The sequence below is a fragment of the Chinchilla lanigera genome, unplaced genomic scaffold (assembly GCF_000276665.1).
Source record: "Chinchilla lanigera isolate Chin_1 unplaced genomic scaffold, ChiLan1.0 scaffold00014, whole genome shotgun sequence".
Taxonomy (NCBI): domain Eukaryota; kingdom Metazoa; phylum Chordata; class Mammalia; order Rodentia; family Chinchillidae; genus Chinchilla; species Chinchilla lanigera.
Window position 1 is genome coordinate 31,050,988 of NW_004955415.1, and position 23,161 is coordinate 31,074,148.

The 23,161-nt window shown below is 48.8% G+C and overlaps 1 pseudogene; it reads left to right on the plus strand.

Annotated features, from left to right (window-relative positions):
• The first annotated feature begins 3,135 nt into the window (after positions 1-3,135).
• On the plus strand, positions 3,136-22,095 carry LOC102013288 (annotated as a pseudogene).
• Positions 22,096-23,161: the final 1,066 nt, after the last annotated feature.

The following is a 23,161-nucleotide window of genomic DNA, read 5'->3' on the forward strand; positions in this document are numbered from 1 at the left end:
GTGCTTCATTCAGAACCAACTGTTAAATTTGGTTACAGAGGACACGCTTGAGGATGTGAACTCAGAGACAGGAAGTGAAGCAGGCTCAGGGGGTTCTGGACATTTGTGAGGAGACCCAAACACACACGCGTGAGGCCAGGCAGCACAGTGGTTAGAGCTCCTGCCTAGGATGCCTGAGGCCTGCGTTCCATGGAGGACAGCAGGGAGGGACAGCAGAGATGAAAGCAGGGAGAGAGACAGAGACCGCGAGACAGAGAGACAGACACAGACAGATTATTTAAAAACAAAACAGCAAAAGCACACAGCAGAAGCTATGCAGGTGTTGGTGCTGCCTCTGGAAATGAGAGTTTCCAATTACCTGCCACACCAAAAATGTTGTTTCTCAAGAAATAAACACCTGCTGATATGAAGCACAAATGTAATATATGTATACAGATGTAGCATCTGACATAAATACAGACCTGAGTGACATTTTATGCTATGCATGTGGTCGTGTGTGTGTGTGTGTGCGTGTGTGTGTGTGTGTGTGTGTGTGTGTGTATCACTAAAGTCAACAGTAATCACAGCAACAGCTTAGGACTCAGACCCAAAGTTTTGTCCTCAGGAGGTGACGTTCTGTCCTTGACATTGCTCGGCACTGCCAAGGCCTGGTCACAGCATGAAGCAGGCAGATCGCAGGTGTTTGGGTCTTGCGCATTCTCAGCAGACAGGGCCCTTATCACCTGTGTGCTGTCCCCACTGGACACCTGCTCTGGTCTCACTGCAACAGCAGAGTGGGTGCTGCCCACCCTCTGCCCTTGCTCACCTGGGCTGCTCCCCAGCCTGCCCCCAGTCTGCTCAGCACCCAGAAGTAGAATGGGAGAGACTAGGGTGTCAGCAATGCCACTGCAAAAGTCCCACATTAGCTGCCCAAAGCTTCCTAGGCTGTAAACCTGGGAAGCCCACTACAACCTGGGAGCAAGAACCCACCACACTGCCCCGCTGCCTCTGCGTCACTGTCCAGCACCATCGGGCACCTCCCTCACTTCCCTGGTCCTGCAGGTCCATGCCTCCCGGGTCCACCTTCTTCCTCGCAGTCACTTCCTGTGTCCACCCTTCTCTGCCTCCCTCCCTGCACTCTCTGCACCCACCGCCCTCCTGAGCTGCAGCGTGTGTCTGTCTGCAAGGCCGCTCCACCTGGTCATCCCACAGAGCCTAGGAAGGGAGCACCGCAGACCGCCACATAGTCCACTCTGCACATGATACCCCTCGGCCCGCGGGCGGCTCCATAGGATAGAGCCAATCCTGTCTGCCCTCAGCCTCCATTCGTCACTTTCTCCAGCCACTCACTGAAAGGGCCCGAAGTGATCCTTCAAAGCACACTTTGCATTGTTCCACTCCTCGTCATCCCTCGCCGCCTCCTGCACAGGCTGCATGACGAGTCGTCTGCACTCTGTGTCCCCTCTCACCACGGCCATGTCTCCCCAGAGGTCACCTCCTACCCCTGCATGCTCCTCCCCACGCTGCTTCACTAGGGACGGCCCATCCAGCCCACCCTAGGCCCCTTGCCAAACCCTCATCCTTCCTCAAGGGCAGCTCGGAGTTTCCTGGTCACCACCCCCACAACAGAAGGTGCCACAGCTTCCCACAGTGAACCTCTCTCTGCACGTTGTTCCCCCAGGGAACTGAGTAGCTCAAGGGCAAGACCATGTCTTGTTTTGGGAATCCTAACTCCAGGTTTGGGTTATTCAGATACTCACTAGTGAAATAAAGAAACTGATTAATCAATGTCTGGATGGGTCGGGGGGTGGATGGATGGGTGATGCTTGGCTTTGAGTAAGGTTTTTCGCTATGAAAACTCACAGAGGAAGTTTAATCCCCCCTGTGAGGCATTAGGAGGGTGGAAACGCGATGGTGTGTAAAGGTGTGGCCTTTCAGGGGTGATAAGGATTAGATAAGGTCATCAGGGTGGGGCTCAAGGGAAGGAAGGTGCCACAGCTTCCTGTGGAAGGAAGAGGAAGGAAGGAAGGAAGAGGAAGAGAGTAGAAGAAACGCACAGGCTCCTGTGTCCTGATGTGTGACACACTGTCCCCTCAGGGCTCTGCCAGCAAGGTCATCTCCAGATGTGGACCCTTAGCCTTGGACTAGAACCATGAACCAAAATAGACTTCTTTACTTTTAACACTTACTCAGTCTCTATTATTGCATTATTAGCAAAACAAAATGGACTAAGATGGATGAATTTGGCTGGTAGAGGTTTGGGTAGGTGAGGAATGGATACATGGATGCACGGATGGATAAATGGAGGTGAATAAAGGAGGGAGAGAGGGAGGGGCATTTGCATGGATGGAGGTTTGAGGGGATGAGTGGGAGGTGGAGGGATGCATGCATGCATGAATAGATAGACGTGTAGTGGATGGAGGCTTGGGTAGGTGAGGATGGATGGATGGATGGATGGACAAACTGATGTTTGGATGGATGGAGGGATGGATGATGGGTTTACCCCTTTATTCCTTTGAGTGCTACACTGCCCCTCCTCCTTGACTAGTTAAATCTCCCTCCAGCTGGTGGCTTTGACAGCAGCAGAGAATGTCCCTTGAAAGCAGGCCCACAGTCGCTCGGTCTGCCACACGTTTGTGACAGGTGTCTCCAATAAGACTCCAGAGGCAGACAGCTTCAAGCACAGCACGGCTGCCTCCTCATGAGATGCTTCTGGCAGCTGGTGAGTCTTGTCTGAGTGGTGCATAAACTGCAGCAGAGTTCCTGAAGGAAGTCCGCAGGATGAGAAACTAGTGATACCCCATCTCTTGGAGGGGAAAAAAAAAGTGTCGTGGAGGGAAACGCAGCGAGGAACGGACACCCAGAAGAGGAAAACAAAGTTCCCTGAACTTTTCCTAGCCTGAGTCTGAGCCAGGCTGAGTAATGAGCAGGTAGCGTAACAGCTTGAAGGTCCATTACTGTGAAAAATAGGAGGGGATTTTATTGACTGCTAATTAAAATCTTACGGCCTTTCAAACATCTGCCAACGAAACCCAAGGTATTCATTACAGGCACAGGACTCAGACTAGTACACGGACAAACGGTGGCCTTTTAATTTTTGTGGAAAATTCAAAGGATTTAAAAACTGGTTTGGGCAAGGCATTCAGGCAGCGCCCGATGCCGGCATTCACAACGCCTCGAGAGGGCACGCGCGAGTTGCCGTCTGCGGGTGCGGTTTGCCTCCCGCGCGCTAGGGTTTCTTGGGTTCTGCTAAAGATTTATTACGCCAGCTATCAAGGGACGTTCTTCCGTTAAGGTCTTTTGTTTTGTTGTCAGCCCTCTAAAAGAATCGAAGAGACAAATAAGACAACAGCAGAATGGATCAAAAGGTGAAATATCTTCAAAGAAAATCTTATGGTGTTTTGTCACGCTTTTGTCTAATTCAAAGCACAGTTCGAATTTTAACAGCTTTAAGTTTACATGAGGGAAAATGGACAGAAAAGAAGAAAGGAGAGGAAAAAGTAACTGCTGTGAGGCTACTGATTGTGGCCGGAGGAAATGAGATTCGGAGACTTTTTAGGAAGTACCCAAGGTGGCCCAGCTGCTGGGCCCTGAAGCCGGAACTCGAGCCGGTATTCAGTGTCTTCAGAGACAGGCCAGGAGGACTGGCAAGGAGAGGAGCAGGTGCCAACCCCCTCGGGCGGAGGCGGGAGCTCGCCCAGCCCAGAGCCTGCCAGGGAACCAGGCCAGAGGCCCTGCTCTCCGGCGGGGAACTGAGGCAGCTCAACCCTGGCAGAAACTCAGGCGCTCAGAAGGAGGGACTCTGCCTGGGAGACCGCAGCCTGGCTGGGACTGGAAGTCACGCCAGCCTACGGCAGAAGCTAAGAGCTGCATGAAATAGGCGTGGACGCGCCCAGTCTGCAGGTGCTGCCCAAGGACAGCACGTCGGTCCTGGAGTCTCAGACACAGGCGCCACAGCTGGGATAAGTGAATGGCTCCCATTTCCCAGGTGTCAAAATGTGAGGCTCCAGTCCCCAGCACTGGGAAGAGGTGGAACCTTTAGGAGGCGGGGCCCAGGGAGGAAGTTGGTTCTCTTGGGCGTGGCCAAGGGAGGGCATGGTCGTGGAGGTGACTAGTCGATGGGCGTGGCCTTGCATGGGTGTGGGCATAGGGGCATGGTCGTGGGAGGGCGTGGCCTCGGAGCGCTATTGGGCAGCCCCGCCTCCTTTCACTTCCTGGCTGCCCTAATAATATGCTCACCTAGTGCTGGAACAGGCAGGGATGCACCTGCCCCCGCCCTCAGGTCCCACAGGGGTCATCGGTGAACACAGACCAATCTAAAAGCCAAATACGTCATGCGAGACTAAAACACAGGGCCTGCATCTAAGGATATGGTGACAGAAGAGGGCAACTACAGTGATGGAAAGACACTACCAGAAAGAATCTGAGCTCCTCACGTTACTGATGCCAGACAAGCAGCGACGCGAGGAGGGATGCCCTGGAACAAGAGAAGGCGCAACTGCTCTGCACTTGTAGCAGGAAACTACACTCATCTGCAGGCAAACCCTGGAGGGGAGCAAGAGGGAAATCTGAACCCAGGTACCGCTAGCTAACAGCACAGCAGCAGAGTCACGGGTCCAGCAGCACGGGAGCCAGTGGGAGGACTCTGGGTACACTCAGGACACTGCCCTTCCAGCACAGCAGGTATTCACAAAAGCTGGGTCACCAGCAAGATCAGCCACGCTGGAAGGACTGAGGTCAGACACAGAATGCAATTAGGCCGGAGATCAATGGCTAGGAGATCCAGGCGCTTGGAAATTAAGCAGCGCACTTTTTTTATACATTTATTGGTACATTTTAGGTATACATAATGATCACATTCATCATAGGGAATTTGCACCTGTACATGACACAACTTGATTCTTTTTTTCGCCATTCCCAATTCTTCCTTCAACTCCCCTTCCGCACCTTATTTACAAAAGCTTTGTTTCCATTTTCCCTTCTTCACTGATCACTTTTTTCTTCTCCCTTCATTTCTTCCCCCTCCCTATCCCTAGTTCCCCTTCCTATTTGAACATTTTCTTCCTAGTTCACAGTATCTATTATACATTTTGGGCCTAATTTACACTTTCAGTTTCTCACACCAGAGAAACAATGCGGTATTTACACAGGTTTGTCCAGTTTACTTCACTTAAGAGTATGTCCTCAAGGTGCATCCATTTAGCGAGAAATGTCTCAAGCTTATTCTTTATGGTGGAGTAGTACTCCATTGTACTAAAAAAAAAAAAAAAAAAAAAAAAAGACCTCACATCTTTATCCATTCATCAATTGATAGGCATTTGGGCTGTTTCCAAGATTTAGCTGTTACAAATTGTGCCACTATAAACACTGGTATGCATATATCACTATGGTATGATGCTTTTAATTCTTTTGGGAAGATACCAAGAAGAAGAATAGGTGGGTTGAATAGAACCTCTAGTCCTAGTTTTTTTGAGGAATCTCCACACTGATTTCCAGAGGTTGCACCAGTCTACACTCCCTCCAACAGTAGAGAAAGGTTCTTTTTTCTCACAGCCCCACCAACATTTGTTATTGGTTGATTTCTTGATAATAGCCATTCTTTCCAGGGTGAGATGGAATCTCAGTGTTGTTTTAATTTGCATTTCTTGAATGATGAATGTTGTTGAACATGTTTTCATATGTTTCTTTACTGTTTCCACTTCTTCATCTGAGAAGTATCTATTCATTTCAGATGCCCATTTTTGATTGGGTCTTTAAATTCGGGGGAGTCTGATTTTTTTGAGTTCTTTACATATTCCAGATATTAGTCCTTTTTCTCAGGAACAGCTGGCAAAAATTTTTTCCCACACTATGGATTGTCTCTTCACTCTGTTGGTGGTTTCTCTTGCTGTGCAAAAAGCTTTTGAATATGATAAGACCCCAGTTGTTGATTCTTTGTGATAGTTCCTGTGCAATTGGGTTTTTGTTCATAAAGTCTTTGCTTACACCAGTGTCTTCAAGAGTTCTACCTAGTCTATCTCCCATCAGATTTAATGTTTCTTTTTTAATATTTAGATTTTTGATCCATTTCAATTTTAGTTTGGTGCATGGTGAAAGATATGGGTCTAGTTTTAATCTTCAGCATGTGGAAAGCCAGTTTTTCCAGCACCATTTATTAAAGAGGCTATCTTTCTTCCAGTGAAGGTGTTTGGCTCCTTTGTCAAAGATAAGGTGGCTGAGTGTGTCCGGAGCTGTTTCTGCATCCTCTAATCTGTTCCACTGATCCTTAGGTCTATTTTTTTTTTGCCAGTACCATGCTGTTTTTATCACAGTAGCTTTGTGATATAATTTCAAGTCAGGAATTGTGATGCCCCCTGCCTTATCTTTGTTGCCCAGAATTGCCTTTGCTATTCTAGGTCTCTTATAGTTCCAAAACAGCAGCACACTTTTGAGTAGCACGCAGGGCTGAGTTTCTTGCAGTGGTCCAGTTCCCCTTCTCACCCCTCATGGTCCCCTCACATGAGTCTCCGTTCCCTTCATCCCTGGCAGTGCTTTCTATTAATGATCTGTTTCTGCTAACCAGATAGGATGGATTTGTTTTGCATTATTTTATTTCACATTTTCCTGATTTCTTACCAAGCCAGCACCTGTCTCCATGCTCACTTTCTTTCCCAGGAGCTGTTGGGTTACAGTGTGGGCATTTCCTCCCTCGATTGCTGGTCTTTTTCTTCTACTGTGTAGATGATTTTCCTGTGCTCAGAATATGCATTTTATCGCCTATATGAGTGCGATAAAAACCATACCCAAAAATCTCCAGATGTTTGGAAATATTGAAATACTTTCTAAATTTCTCAAGGAAAGATCATAAATAAGTCAAGGACCACTCCATCCAGGGCACGACAGGCAGTTGTGGTGACGGTCACATAACACTGCCACAAGCCTGTGATGCCGCAGGTTCCAACTCACACATTTTAGAGCATTAGCTAAGCATCTGACATAGGAAGTCAGGAACAACTGAAAACTGCAAAAAGTAGAAGGAAGGAAATAACTAAGGTGACAGCAAAAACTATCAGAATAATGTGGACATCATGCAATCAGTAAAACCAAAGCCAGTCCCAGGGTATAGGTGTGGGGATTAGGACACGGTCTTGCATTCCTTTACCTCTGCACATCTCTACAGCCCAAATTTATTTTCAAAGAGCAGGGACTACTTTTTAAGTTAATATTTTTAAATTGCTAATTTCATGAGTAACAGACCGACTTCTTTTCCCCAAAGACACAGTGCAGATGTTGTGACAAATCTCAAGACCCCTGACCAACCTCATCTAGCAGCCGTCACCAGGCTAGTGTGTCCTTTCTGAAATACGAACTGCACCTCCAGCTTAGTGAGGAATGATAATTCCCTAGATTCGTACATCTGTACAGGCGCCTGTCAGTTTCTTTGACACTCTCAGTTTTCAGAGAATAGATGAAATAATGGTCCTAGCGGAGCAGAGGGCTCCTAACCAGGAAGAACCGGAGAAGCCTAAATTGTGTACACCTAACCTGATCTCTGACCTGTCCCCTCAGGAAAGCACGTCGAGACCCTCCACAGGCTTAGGGCTAGCCAGCTCTGGGAGGACACCGTGCCTTGGCTCACGTGGCCCTGGCTAACGGTGTCCTGCAGTTGCTGGTGTTGGACAAACACGTTCCCTTTTCCTCTTCCTCAAAGCCCCTCCTGATCTGGCCAAAGCTGGGGTGAATGTACCCCTTTCTGCCCAGCCTGGCCCTTCCTGATCAGTGTTGAGGTAGAGGCTTAGATCCAACAAGGCTTCTGGCCACACTTTACCTCCTGGGGAGTTGTGGGAGGCCTTTGTGACCACCCAAGGCTGCTACCCTGTGCCCCAGCCGCTGGCCAGAGTTCCTTCCACTGGGGCCCAAGCCAGTTCCTTCCCACAAGGGTCCTGGGAAGGAAGGAAGGGACAGAGGAAAGGAGGGAAGGAGGGAGGGACGAAGGAAGGAAGGAAGGGAAGAAGGGGTCTCTTAAAGGGGTCTTCTGAGTTCCAATGCACGGCACACTTTTAGGGAGGGGCCCCACAACCCCTGTGATAGGGGAAGATGTACCAGGTCCACGTACCCCACTCTACAGACACTTGGCCGTCCCTTGCACTCCTGACCTGCACAGAGCACCGTTGAGCCCGCCAGCCTCTGCCAACTGTCGTGAGGGTTAGGAGCTGTGAGGAGCCAGACGAAGCATCTTGGAGGGGACCCTGCCCTTCAGCGCATCCCACCAGGCCCTGGGGAGAAATCATCCAGAGGGGAAGAGGTAGGGGAGGGAAGTGGAACCTCTCTCAGGACTGGGACACCTTCTCTACCACCGGGCCAGGCAGACCAGGCCCCCACAGCCACCAGGAGTCTGGCATGGAGGTAGTTTTTGCTGGAGGGGAGGAAGAGACATCGGCCAGAGCAGAGCTGACCCTCTGTTCACCTGGCAGCAGAGCCAGCTCACCTGGCTCGAGGCAGCATTTCCACTGCCAACCATGGGCTCTGGAGCTGAGGATCTGCTGACACCAGACCCAGCCTTCACCCTGGGCAGCTGCTGAACCCTGCCTCTGGCCTCAGGCTGTCACCAAGGACACAAGGAGCCATGGAAGGAGCCCCCATAATGCACTTGGGTGAGTGCCTTGGCCAGAGGGCAAGGAATGGATGAGGCTGGGACCACATGGCCAAGACAGACTCCACGGCCCTGCAGCTGGGGACTGACTGGCCTTACCGGCCTCAGCCAACCCTGGGTGTCACATCAGCACTTCTCAGGCCTTGGGGCAGTGAAGGGACAGGGACCAGATACCGTGAGCCTATTGTGAGGACCCTCAGACCCAGCAGGGTCCCCATCTGGGCCCCAGAGACAGTGACTCCGCAGTGACCATGGGAGCTGTGCTTTAAGGACAGTCCCACTTTGACTCTGGTGTGCCAGCCACCTCCCAGGACTTGAGGGTTTGTGGGCATTTTCCCCAAAGCGATGCCAGCAAGCTCCTCTGTCATCATCATAGCTTCTCATGGGAGAAGGCAGAGGCTCAGTCTGATCCAGGAACCTGCCAGGCAGCTGAAGCACAGCCAGGGACCAAGGTCAAAAAAGGGCATCTGTAGGGGTCTCCTATTATCCCCATGCCAGAGCCTGGCCACATCCAGGGAATTGTCATAAAGACTCTGCCCCTTACATGTATTAAAACGACTTCCCCTGACCTCCTGTCACCAGACAAGTGGTCCTAAAGAAAGGACTGCAGGTTGTGCCCAGCCTGGTCTGAATCTGCTCACTGTCTCCAGCGGCACTGGCTGTGCCCTCACCAACAGCATCTCATGGGAGGCCTGATGGTCCCATCCATGTGGCCTGTGTTGCCTCCTGGGCCAACTGTCATGAGGGTTGCACTGTGAGACAACATGGACATTCTCTCTGGGGTCTTGATGTAGGCCACTCTCAACCAAGGGTGACCACATTCCCAGACACTGGGTTCCTGCCTTACCTGATAAATCATGGCTGCAGAGGAGGGGAGAGCAGGCATTCACCAATGACGACAGATGGCCAATGACACGTGGAGGTCAGTATCATTGCCAACCAAAGACCCAAGCAAGCCACAGAGGCAGACTATGCCCACTTGTTGGAGACTCAACTTAGCAACTCAGGCTGGACCCAATGCCCCCCAGTGTGAGCAGCTGGGGCATCAAAGCTGCAGAAGAGGAGGCACAAGTACAGCCACTCTGGGGATGGAAGCAGTGTCATGCAGAGCCCGCCTTCCATGCCTGTAGGGAGCGGCTGAAGCTGGAAATCAATCACATGTGCCAGGCTAAGACAAAGCAGGGCCCTGAGAACAGGGAGAGCTCCTGGAGCCGTGTGAACAAGCTGTTCCTGCTTGCAAACAGGTTGCTAGGCAGAGAGGTTGAAATTGACATCAACCTCCTGAATGTATAAATAAACACTCTGCAATCCTTGGGCAGTTCTTTTCCTCCCATCTCGATGGAGGGCTCCACCTGACCTCAGCTTTCATTTCTTACCTTTATTTCTTCATCCTCTTGAGGATTTTCCCCCAGGAACATTAAGAGCCACGCAGGTTCAAGACACATGCTTCTCTTCATGGTCGTCCATACCTGACCCCCTCTAAGTGCTGTCTTAACACTCACAGTGGTGTTATTTCTAACAGTGACCTGTGCCCCAGGGGTAGATGTGGAGGCTGCAGCTGAGCACATGACAGGTTCTACTCATTAACAAGTGGACAACGAAAGCCAGTGGACAGCTGGGGTGGGCACTGTCTCATTGGAAAGAGCCAGGCACAAAGCCTGGCAGACCTATGATTCTGTTTGTAGAAAAGTCCAGGCAGATAAGCAGTGGTGATAAGCACCTGGTGCAGGCAAAAGCTGGGAGGAGCAGAAAGAAGAAACCATGGACGTGGGGAGACTGTGGGGCTGGAGCAACATCCTAAGTCAGAGGTCAGTAGAGCAGTGCTGAGCAGCAAGAGCCTCAGCCTCTTAGGATATGCGGTGTCCACCGCTGAAGTCCCATTCTGCCATCAGAGCAGGAAAATAGTCAGGGACAGCATGGAACAATGGGCACTGTGTGTCTGATGAAACTTAGCAACAGCAGCAGCAGGGCACTGGGCCCCAGCAGCACTAGGCCAACCCCTGTGTGTGTCCCAGTGGTGGGGTCACACAGGTTTACACACTTGAAGAACCTTGGGAAGCCTTCACTTATGCAGAAAGCTGTGCCTCCTTCCCAGCCATGCGCTGTTGCCAGCCTTTTAAGAGTGGTTCTCCGGAGCTATGAGTTACAGAAATGCTTTCAAAGGGCAGAAAAAGAAAGGCATTAAGATCTCACCAGAAGTCACAGTCCTAACTCACTTTGACCCAAAGGGGTAGGGTGTGCTCTCAGTCCAGGTGCCCTCTGTCTCAAAGGGGCAGTGTTTTGGTTTGTGTCTGATGTCCCCCCAAAGCCTCATGCAGTCATGTGGCGGGCTTCTAGAGTTTATGACTGATTCACGGTTCCATGTTGGAATTATGGATGTGAGTGCTACATCCGCCCTGGGGTGGATAGTTTGCATACAATGTAAGGGAGGGAAAGAGGGTACTTGCCTCTGCACCTCCCTTTTGCTCTTGTTGCTTTTGCTATCTTCTGCCATGAACTGTTACCCTCTGCCATGTGCCACTCTGCCTTGAAGCCAGCCGAGTATGGACTGAAATCTCCACAAACTGTGAGCTAAATGAACCTTTCCTTCCTTAATTCTGGGCATCAGATATGTTGTCTCAGCAATGAGAGAAAAATAACTAAGACAGGCAGCAAAATCCCAGCACAGCTCCCAGAGTCAGAGAGGTGGGAAGTGTGTTGGGACAAAGAGCTGAATGGCTAAAGGAGGAAACAGCAGCTCCAAAGCAGGGCTAGAGAAGGACAGGCATGGTGTCTTTGAGGCTTATCTGCTACAGGTCCACTTGGTTGGTGTTGAGCCCCACCAGGATGAGCACAGGTCTCTACAGCCCTGTGGGAAGATGCAGGAGCAGACACCCAGTGCCACTGACAGAAGAAAGGTGACCACAGGGCATGTGGGCCAGCCCTGGGAGATGCTGAGTGTCCATTGATGGGTCAAGGTGTGAGGATCGAATCCCACATATCGGAAAAGAGCTCTGCCCCTGAGCCACACCAACAGTCCCTTGGATTCCAACCCCAGTTGAAAAGTGCTATACATATGCTGAAGGTCTGCACTCAGAAGCATGGATTATGGGGTTAACCAAGTGAGCATTTATATAAGGGGTCAGCACCTTCCCTTTACACTACAGTACATCGCACATTGGTCACCATGGAAGGGCAGCCCTGGGGAGAACTTGGAGAGCCTGCATGGGCCAGGAGCAGACAACATATGTGTGACCTAAACTCAAAGATGAGGAAGAGCAACTAGAGACCATACACTGGGTGCAAAATAAATCGGATCCAGATGTATAAACATCATATTGTCTCCTTGGTGTAAGAACCTGAAAGACTAGGTAAAACTCAAAACGTATAATAGATGATAGGAAAAGGAAAGAAATTGCTCAAAGGAAGGAATGACTGGGATGAGGGAAAGAAGAAAAAAGAAAGAAGGCAGGCAATATATATATATATATATATATATATATATATATATATATGAACAGCTGTGATGACTGTATTGCTGATGTCTGATGGTGAATTGAAATGAACAGTTAATGCTTACAATTTTTTATGTTCTGATCAACTTTGCATGCTTGTGTCTGGTGGTCTGACCAACAGATTTGAAGGTAACAATATGAAATGGAATTACAATGGTGAACTCCTACCATCTTGTATAGTGAAACTCTGTATTATCTGTAATGTTTTATCAAAGAATTATTTTCTTTTTCTCTTTAATGGTTTGAGCAATCTACCATTCTTACATCTGGTAATCTGAGCAACATAGTTGAGGATAGCAGTATGTAATGTAACAACCACTGTTAATTTGTATTATTTTGTCTTGAAACCCTGTATCACTTTAAATGTTCTTGCTCTGATTTGCTTATGTTCCTGATACTGCTGCTACTGTTCTATTTTTTTGTTTGTTTGTTTCTCATTTACTACTCTCTTTAAAATAAAAAAAAAATTAAAAGATGAAGCATGAGCTCAATGACCACACTTACACAGTGGAAAAGCACATGTGGCACACACACATATTCACACTGCCAATCCCAATCAAGGGATTTTGGGGACCCCCACAAACATCACAGTGAAGGGAGTGCCTCCATGCAAGGAGCATGAGAATGACAGACTAAAGAGCTGCGCAGTCTAGGGCCTGTGTGGACTGGAGGTGGGGACAGGGAGTAAGTACAGGGGGAAGGCGGGAACAGGCCGGTCAGTGGGCATGGAGTTTCAGTAGACAGAGGTGACAGACCTTGACATGCTGTGGTACAGGGGGTCACAATGGAACAATTAGGTAACATGGATCTCAAAACATCCAGGCACAAGACCTTCAATGTCTCCATCATAAGAAACAATCAGTGTTTGAGGAGGTGGATATATTTAACCTGATAAAGACATCACATGTGTGTTGAAGCATCATGTAATATGTCATTAGTATGCACCATTTTATGTTTTATGTATCCATTAAAATAAATTTGACTTTAAAAACTTTTTTAAATACTTTATCAGCTACTTTTTCCTAACACATATCCACAGGGGTAGTCGCTCCCACTGCCAGTCCTGTACCCTGCTCTTTCTTCAGGGGTTGGGAGGGCCAGCTGCAGGCTGGCTCTCATCCCCCTAACATTTCTCACCCTCCTGGATTAATAGTATAAAACGAAGTTGAACAGGAACCTAAGGCTCTGGAGCCAGGCTTGGGGTTGGGCACTGTCCATGGCACCCACCACCCATCACCCAACACAGGATGTCACAAGACCAAGCCAGGTGTGGATGGGCCAGTGAGCATGCTGTCCCCAGAGTGTCACACTCAACAGGTGAAGCCACTAACAGCAGCCACAGGGGGGAAACCACAGAAGAAATACAAAGTCACATCCATCCACACCTCCCACCCCAGAAATGTGACCACACCCACACATTCAGAGCAGCCACACTCTCTGCCCCCAAATTCCTCAAGGCAGCAAACACCTCCCGTCCCCTTAAATCCTTTGTTCTAGCCTTGCTTCCTGCTGATGTAACTCTCCAAACTGAGCCCGCTCCCATGGGAGTGAATACACAGCCATGGTTGCTTAGAGCTTTCTCAGCTGTTTTCTCTCCCCTCCACACCCTTAACATATATGGTGCCGAAACCCAGGACAGGGTATCCCTCTTTAGAGGGACTCCAAACCCTATCTTCAGCCCCCATGTCTTAAAGCAGACACCCTCTGACTCTGGCTTCTCAGGCTGTGCCCCAGGCACTCCCTGACAGCTTCAGATCCTGTAAGACTTCCATGCCTTTAAGATTTTTCCCTGTATCTCCAGCTCCCTCCTCCGAACCCACCACAGCTTCTGCCTCACAGGGAAAGTAGTGGAATGTGCGGAGTCCAGCCCAAGTACAGGTTGCATACTGCTCCTGAGACACTTTTCCCTCACTGGACTCCCTCCTCCCTGCCACCACTGTTTACCTTGAGGCACCCCCCCAGGGCCTGGCCATGGGCCACCAAGCCCCAGTCGCCCCACCCATGTGCCAGTTCTGGGCTGGGGGCCTCAGGCCATGCGGCCCCCCGCACCAAGTGCACATGCCTGATATCCCCAGCCCACCCCACCCTGAGCCCACTCACTGCCTTCACAGGCCTGGCAGCACAGCATAAGCAGCACGTGGTGCTGCCATAGAGGCCAGTGTCCACACATACACAGCACACTGTGGGACCGCAGCACCTGCACATACAACTCTGTGTCCACACATACATGCCTGAGCCCAGCCTGGGTAAGGAAAACACAGACCTGTGCCCTCCTCTCCCCACTCTCTGCCACCAGACACCCCCTAAGTGGGCCACACCTCTGGCCATGCCTGTGCTGTATCCTTGTCCATGCCCCACCCCTGCCAGCCTGTGCTGGACCACTCATGCCCCCCCTACTGCTGCCACACTGTAGCTACCTGGCTCTGTGAGCAAGGTGGTCCATGCCTGACCAGAGCCCACCCAAGGGCACCTTCCAAAGGCCCACCACTGGCACAGTGCCACAGGCCCAGGCTGCATGGCTCCATGCTGCTCCTCAACCCTCCACCATACACTCTCCCAACCTCCACTCCACTATCTGGACTACTTACTCCCTCACCCTCCACCCTCTGTACCTGCTCCACAAGGTAGCAAGAACAAAAGGCATAGTTCTGTCTGTGTCAGAATTCTTCCAGGTCAGCCAGTGTCTGAGCTCTTTCTCTTCAGACTCTTAAAACACCAGTTTTTCTCCAAGAACCGAAAATTAACTTGAAATCTCTTGACTGGAGACCACCCTTCCCTTCAGGAGGTTAAATTAAGAAAGCTTACAACTGTTTGCCTTTAACAGGGAACAACAGCTATCAAAAAGCAATTTACACTTGTGATTTACATATGCTAACTAAGACCAATATAACTGATCTTCTCTTCTGCATGTTCAACAACTAAAGTTTAGAAACCAGAACTAGAGAGATAACTAGGCTAAAAACAGCCAATATTTTAGGTCAGCAGAGACCCAAGACATGAAAGAACCTTTTCTACAGGTTCCTACAACTTTGGTGAGTCACCCAATCTCTTGAACAGGGAGATTGCTGGGCCCCCAAGAAGAGAGAATCAACAAATGTTCAGTGGACCAAAGTGGGTTCACCAAGAGAAAAGAGTCTCCTGTGTTTTCACAGAAAGCAACATGGTCAGTCAAGACCTTGACCTATCCTGGCAGCTGACCCTGACAAGAGGCTCTGAGAGGCTCTGCACATGGTTCCAAGAGTAATGCCTGAAGAGGCTTACCTGACCTTGGTAGACAGCGAGAGGTCAATTTTGATTAACACAGGTCTCATTTTAAAATGAGAAAAGTATAGCAGAAAAGCATAAGCAAAAGAGATGAATAAATGTTTGTCATCTGTCTATGTGCCCTCCAAAATGGCACTTATTCACTTATTCACCTCAACTGGTCTCTCTCTCTCTCCAAAATAAAAATAAAATTACTAATGCAAGTTGTCCTCCAAAATCAGATAGCCTTAGATATCCTGACAGTAGCACAAGGGGATAATTGTACAGTTATAAAGGCTAAATGTTATATGCACATTTCTGATATTTTTACTAATATCTTGATGACTATTCAAGATATTAAACAAGTTAATGCCATGTCAAACTCCCTAGACCTTCTCCTTAACTTCTTTATGGGAAGCTATTACTGGCTCTTCCTGGTAAAAGTACTTTTGGGTTATATTCGTAATAGCCTTGTTGATTTTATTGTTTGGCCCGTGCTTATTTAACTGTTTCTTTGACCATGTCTCCTCCAGACTTAAAGCTGTATGCCTGCCCAGGATGAGAGTATCTGATGTGTGTCAAGGGCCCTCTGGAGAGTCTCTAATTGCAAATCACAACTATGACCCCCTTCAGCCTGAAGCAGCCAGAACGGTTATCACCTCCTGCCCTAACAGTGGTTCGAGATACCTCTTCAGAAAGGGAAACAGTATAGACAGCTAAGTTAGGTTCAAATATTATAGGCAGTCAGGTAAGACTGGGCCCTCCAGAAAGTCAAGACAAAAGGTAAAAATGCACCACAACTGTGGCCATAGACACATCAGTTGGAGGCCAGGCCTGAGGATAATGACAAAAGGATCAGGCCAACACACCCTACAAAGAATGACTTAAACGTTTTATTCTTTCAGGCAAGGTCTTATATTCCTGCTTTATATGTGCTGCATTTATACTGACTTTAAAAACACCATCTGGTGGACTTTGATACTAACTACAGGATAAATTTAGAAATCACTGTAAAGTGGGTCTTCTTATTAAATCTAGTTTATATTTAGAAAACACACATGTCTATTAATAAATCATGGGACCCCTTCCATTAGTTCAGACTTTCTCTTTGTTCATGTGCATGTAAAAGCTGATGGACGTGCCTTTACTGACTTGTAAATCACGGTTGCTAGGCAATGAGTATAAATTCAATGTGATTTCAGAAGTTTGTGAGCTTCAGAAACAGAAATTTTACATGGATCTTTACACAAAATGTAGCCTGCTAAAGGGGTTGCCTAGATGATTAGGTGGATAGCACAGATGTCTTGGAGGCTTCTTCACCCTAGGGCCCAGGGCAGAATTATTCTGAGCTATTTGTTTGCTTCTGTGTATCTCTAGAGATAATCTCTTTTACAACTTGCTCTTTGATATTTTCTCATTCTCTCTCAAAAAATTTTAAAAAACAATGGTTTAGATCTCTTGATTATTAGGCTTGCTACCAAGGCTTCCTTCTTTAAACATGATTGTTACAGCTCAAATCAATTATAACTTGGGACCTCAGGGACCCCAACTGGCTCCTTTCCAAATCTTCTTGGCTTGACCACTGAAGACTGAAGCTGTCCAAAGGCTTCAGAAGCCCCCTGGGACATCTCAGATGCCGAACTCTGGGTAACTCTTGCAGTGGAGAGTAAGTCCATCACAGTTTTAATTGATCCTGGTGCCTGCCGTTCCATTTTGTCTTCCTTCCAAGGACAGACCTCCTTGGCCCCAATTACTGTTGTGGACATTAACAGTGAAGTCTCCAGACCCTAAACTCTCCCAGTCTGATATCAACTGGGTCAGAACCTTTTCCCACACTCATTTTTAGTCATCCCTACCTGTCCCATTCCCCTCTTAGGATGAGACACCTTAACCACAATGTCAGCAACTCTGAGTATTCCCATCATGCTGCCCAGTGATTCCTTCCCTGCCCCACCCCCATGGCTTCCATCATTTCCCCTCATTTCAAACCCAGAGTCCGGGACACTTCCACCCCACCCCAGCTTAATTCCAACAACTTCTTGCCATCCTTTCAAGCCTAAGCACTCCTACCCTGCCCATTTAGAGGGTAAGAGTGACCCTGTAAGCCGGGAGAGTCCCTGACCTGGCTTTACAGGGACTACAACCTATTATTTCTCACCTATTGTGACACAGTCTCTGAATCCCCATTGACTTCCCTTACAATACTCCCATTCTCCTGGTGCAAAAGCCAGATGGCTCTTACAACCTGGTACAAGATCCCTGCACAATCAGCCATACTGTCCTTCCCATACACCTTGTGGTGTGTAACCCCCACCACCAAACAATAACTCATCTCCTTTCTCCATGTAATAGGATACTTCTGCCTCTGTGTTTGCCCTCCTCACTTTGCCCTCCTCACTAAACCCCTCTACAAACTCATAAAGGGAGACCCTTAGAGCACAAGACCTTAAAAGAGCCCCTGTTACTCCTGGAAATGTTCACAATCACTAGACACACCCTACTCACCCTCTACTCATCCCATAATCTTCAGGTATTCATATCTTCCTCCTACTTCTCACACTGCCCCCCACCCTCCTACCCTTCCACCCATTAGGACAGAGAAAGACTCAGCCTACTTTCTGTGCCATTTAGACCCTGTGCTGTCACAAAAACACCCTCCAGGAAGCACTGTCTTTCCTTGACGTTTGGTTAACTGCGGGGATGCCTGTCTTGGCCACACACCCCCACCCATTGTGGCCCTGAGTCCCAACTACAGACATCTGTCGTGGACATTGTTGCTGCTCTCATTTTGACTGACCAGGGGTGAAAATTACCTCTCTCTGCTCTCCATGGGAAACTTCAATTTTCTATTCCCCATCCTCCCCTCTAGCCTGTCTCCTCAGAAGTCTAAAACCTCTCTGCCCCTCCCCTGATCTGCTGAGATACCCTATGTCCAGGCATTCGTTACCCTCTGTAACCTTCCCACCCTGTGCTCCTCCTATAACAACTCTCAAATCCTTCTTTCCCTCCTGCCTGCACTCCCTCTGCCTGATGCCAACTTCTCCCTAATGATAGATCCAACTGACCTCTTGCTCCACCCAGGCAACCCCCTGCTGAGCCTCATGCCTCAGCCACTGGCCAACACTGGCCACCGCAGCCACTTCTCCCTTTCCCCCAGAGCCTCCTGACTATCAGACACCACCTCTTAACTCTAACCCTCCTTTTCCTACACATCAAGAGTGAGACTTTTCTTCAACTCAGAACTAGTAAATTGATTTCAGCCACATGTCACAAGTGCAAATTTAAGATATCTCTTGTCTGGGTGGATACCTTTATTAGATGGATAAAGACCTTTCCCACTGGCTCAGAAAAGGCCTCAGCCATTGTCAACTCCCTCCTAGCTGATATTATCCCCTAGTTTGGCCTCCCCACCTCCACTCAATCAGACAATGGCCCAGCTTTCATTAGTCAAATTACCCAGGAGTTACCCAAATTGCTTGGTGTCTAATAAAACTTGCACATGCTCTACTGGACTCAATCATCCAAAACAGTAGAGAGATAATGACCTCCACAAGGCCAACCTCACTAAGCCCACGGTCCAACTCCGTAAAGACTAGAATGAACAGATGCCAGGAAGTTAGCATACAAATACATTCAGAGATGTGTCGTACCTGAGACCTCTGAGGAAGTCCTGACTGGGGAAGATGCTGCCCCACTGGTTCCACTACTCAGGATTTACCAGAAGCAGATGTGGCCAATGCCTTGAGGGCTTTCTATTTTGCAGCCCAGCCAGACATCTCTGCACAGCACCCAGAGAAAGGGTAGCCATGGAAAATCTCTGGGAAGACAAGTGTCTGCTTAGAAAACTTCCAGAAACCAGGCTTCAGGTCTTTGAAACCAACTCAACTTCTACTTGAGGTAAGAGAAACAGACCAGAATTCCTCAGATGGCCAGGAACACTTTAGTTCTTCCAGATTTATTTGCACACCAGGAACCTGCTATCATCAGTTTTGTACATTATTAACTCCTGCAGCACATCTATTGGGCATTTCCAAAGCTCAAACTCTAATGTGCATTCCCAGCCTCTCCAGGAACCTGAGGGACACTTGACAGGTGCACCAAGTGGGACAAGTCTCACTGCTCCTTCACTGGGTACAAGAACCCGAGGAAGACCTTAAACAAGCTTAAGAATGGAAATGACCCAACAGCCTGGTTAGATAATAATGGAAAATGCTGTTCAAAAGTGGAAGGATAGCTTGCCACCTAAGAAAGAACTAGCTCATTTAAAAGGTGGACAATCTAACCTATGGCAGCTCTCATAAATCAGGTAGTAGAGAAGCTGGGGCATTGCCTCCCAATGCAGGCAGCTGCACAGTTTTGGCCATGCAGCTCTGCAGAATTTGCAGACAGCTCAGAAAGCCAAAGGGTGCACAGTTATCCTCACAGGCCACTCTGGCATGAGTACAGTGACCACGTGGTACTGGGAACAACGGATGTCTGTCATCACTGGGCAAAATCTTTAAAAGACTGCCAAGTTATTTTGACCTTTATGCTTTCAGGAGACCAAATAAGTGGTCTCTTAGGTGGCATCCAAGTTGTTTACATGAAGAATTACAGCCAATATTAACACTTGAAGAATAGTACTCTTTTCTCCATGTCTGGCATAGACTGTTGAAAAAGCAGAACCCATTTCCACCCTCAGAGTTGCGGTGGCCTACAAATGACCCTTAACGGTGACAGGCACATGTCCAGTCTGCGTGAACTTGGGCATTTTAACATCCCAACGCTTTGACCCACCAAATCTCCAGTGGTTCATTCTCACTAAAGCAGGCAGACAAGCAGAATATGAAAAGAAAGGAAGAGTTAAAGGTCACTGGATTCCATACAAGCTTCAACACCTGTGAACACAGGAGGCTTTGGGGATGTTTCATATCTAAACCAAAACTGTCCTGAAGTCATTTGTGATCCTTAAGGGATGCTGAATTGTCAAGACAGCCCTGGAAAATGACAAAGATACAGGACTCACAATCCCTGATGCAAAATGACCATTTGGCTACAATCATCAAAGCCAGGCATGGGGCACAAAGCCTGACACACAAACTGCAGAGCAGAGGAGAGATCAAAAGGAAGCCTTCAGCCAGTCGGATGGTGCACACCTATAATCTCAGCACTCAGGAGGCTGAGGAGGAGGATCACCACATGAGGCCAGCCTGGGCTACAAAGTGAGTTCACAGCCAGCCCTGTCTTGAAACCCTGTCTCAAAGTGCATAGTGAAATCCTGAGAAAGACAAAAAAAAGGAAGCTCTCAGCAGTTGTTCAGACATCCCAGCAAGGACCCAGACCTCTCACTGGGAAAGACATAATTCCATAAAGGATGCTGAGAAAATCCACTGTCCACATGCAAAGGAGTGAAGTTAGACACCATCCATAAATATTAACTCCAAATGGCCTAAATATAAAAAGTAAAACTGTAAACCTCTTTAAAAAGCAGAGGGAGGGCCGAGGATATAGCTCAGTGGCACAAGCACCTGCCTGGCAAGCACAAGGTCCTGAGTTCGATTCCCAGTACCAAAAAAAAAAGGAAAAACTCTTCATGAATGTGGTTTGGCAGTGTTTTTTTGAGATATAAATCAAATACAGAGGCAGTAGAAGAAAACTAGACAAATTAGGCTTTATGAAAACTTAAAATTTTTATCAAGATATTTTCAACAAAAAGATAATCTACAAAGTGGGAGGGGTGCAAATACACAGAGAAACTTTTAAAGCTGGCCTTCAATAAAGAAGTTTTACAAATACTTAACAGGTTAGGACGGAACGTACTTGTGCTCGCTAATCGGGGCGCAGTCAGAAGACTATCGTGACGGTGCACAACTGTAATCCCAGCACTCAGGAGGCTGAGGCAGGAGGATCATTGCAAGTTCGAGACCAGCCTGGGCTACAAAGTGAGCTCAAGGCCAGCCTGAACTGCATAAAGAGACCCTGCCTCAAAAAAGACAAAAAAAAAGAAGAAGAAGACAAGCGATTCCCACACGCGATGCCGAAGTGTCCCGTCAGAGCATGCCAGGGATGCCCACATCCACAGTGCTCAGTCTCGCCCAGGAGAAGCTGAGCTGGCACAGGAAGGTGAGGATGGACCCTCAGTGCATCTTCACAAAGTGCATTGGAAGCAAATGTGTCCTCCACAACTGGTTTAATTGTCTATGAAGAAAATTCAAGAAAAAGAGAAGTGACTGGTAAATTACTAGAATTAGAGCTCATTGAGGTCCATAGATTTATCACAGTCAAACACTAACAGCATCTTGAGAGATCAGAAAGTTAACGTTTTGAAAAATAACAATTACAATGGTAAAATTAAACAAATTCCTTAAAGGTGCATAAAAATAAGCCTAACGAAAGACACCTGCTCTTGGCCTGGGCCCCTCCCTAGGGCCGCAAATACGTGGCACGAAGTAAAGGGGGCTCTACCTACAGGGCCACACTGTCCCATCCACAGCAGGACCAGCAGCCTCCCACACACAGCTGCCCCCCCCCACCAGTGAGGAAGCTCCTGCTCTGAGGAAAATCATATGCAAACAAAAGCACTGCAGCACTGTAGACTCCCTAGGCGCTGGTCCATGGCTGTGCCTTCTACCATTTTCCTCAGGGGACGTGTTTGGACAGGACAGGAGGCTCTCCGGTGTTCTCGTGGAGCGGCCTGCAGTCTGCACTGTGTTCACCCCCACAGGGACGAGGGACCAGCGTCCCCTCCAGGGGCTCTTGCATCACTGAGGCCACATGACGCCCACAGCAGCTTGTGACCCTGCCCTGGGCACTGACCCCAGCAGACCCTGGGGTTGGTCCTGGACCTGTCCTGCCCCACCTGGGACATAAACACCACCTCGGCTTTTTCGAGGCTGAAACCTCAGTTTCCCTTCACAGCCTCCCTCCTTCTTCTCCCACATCAGGCCTACCTGAGAGCATCAATGGGAGGTGCTGAGCAACGTGGCTGGTGGTCAAGGGAGAAGGACGAGGCCCTGGGACGGCTACCTGCCCTGTCCTCCGAGGGAGCAAGCGCTCTGCCCCCAGACCTTAACCCAGAACAGACGTGGCCCCAGGATGTATGGTGCAGGCTGGCCAGAGGCCGGGTCTGGGGTGGCCACAGGAAGTGTGCAAGCTGCCCTGACTGCACTGTGACGAGGCTGTTGCCAATGGCAGCACTCATGTGGATCAGGAGACCCTGACCTGAGCCTCCCACTGCTGTGTGCCTCCGATCTTCCTCTCCTCATGTGGTTCTAGCTTCATATACTTACGTTTTCTCGGATTCTACACATGCAAATTTTTCTTTCTTGTGTGGCTTCTTTCACTGGGTACATCCACTGGGTCCTTCCATCTTGTGACAGATGGGAAAATCTCCTTTTTAGACCAAATCACATCCCCCTTCAGGCAGCCTCTAGACGTCTGTGGGCCAGGCCCGTTAAAGGATTCAAATCCTAGTCATGTACCTTTCAGTTCTTTGAAAATCACTCCCTGGCTTCAATTTCCCTGCAGTTTTCCGACCCCAGTCTCTTCAGAACTTTCCTCAGAGTCGAGGATTCGCAGAAAGATTCCGGGAGAGGGCAGAGTCTGCCCCAAGTCACCGTCCTCCTGAGGCCTCAGGCTGGGCCCCCACTAGAAGTGTTTCTCTCCCTCTGTCGAGGGTCATCTGAAGCGGACAGCCCCTCCTCCTGGGGCCCTGTGGGCTTTGCTGCTCAAGGGATCTGACACAAGAGGACCGGACCCAGCCCTGCAAACAAACCCACTGTGGGAGGAAATGCCTAGAAATGCGTTATTTAATTCCCGCCGGATGTCTCCCCAG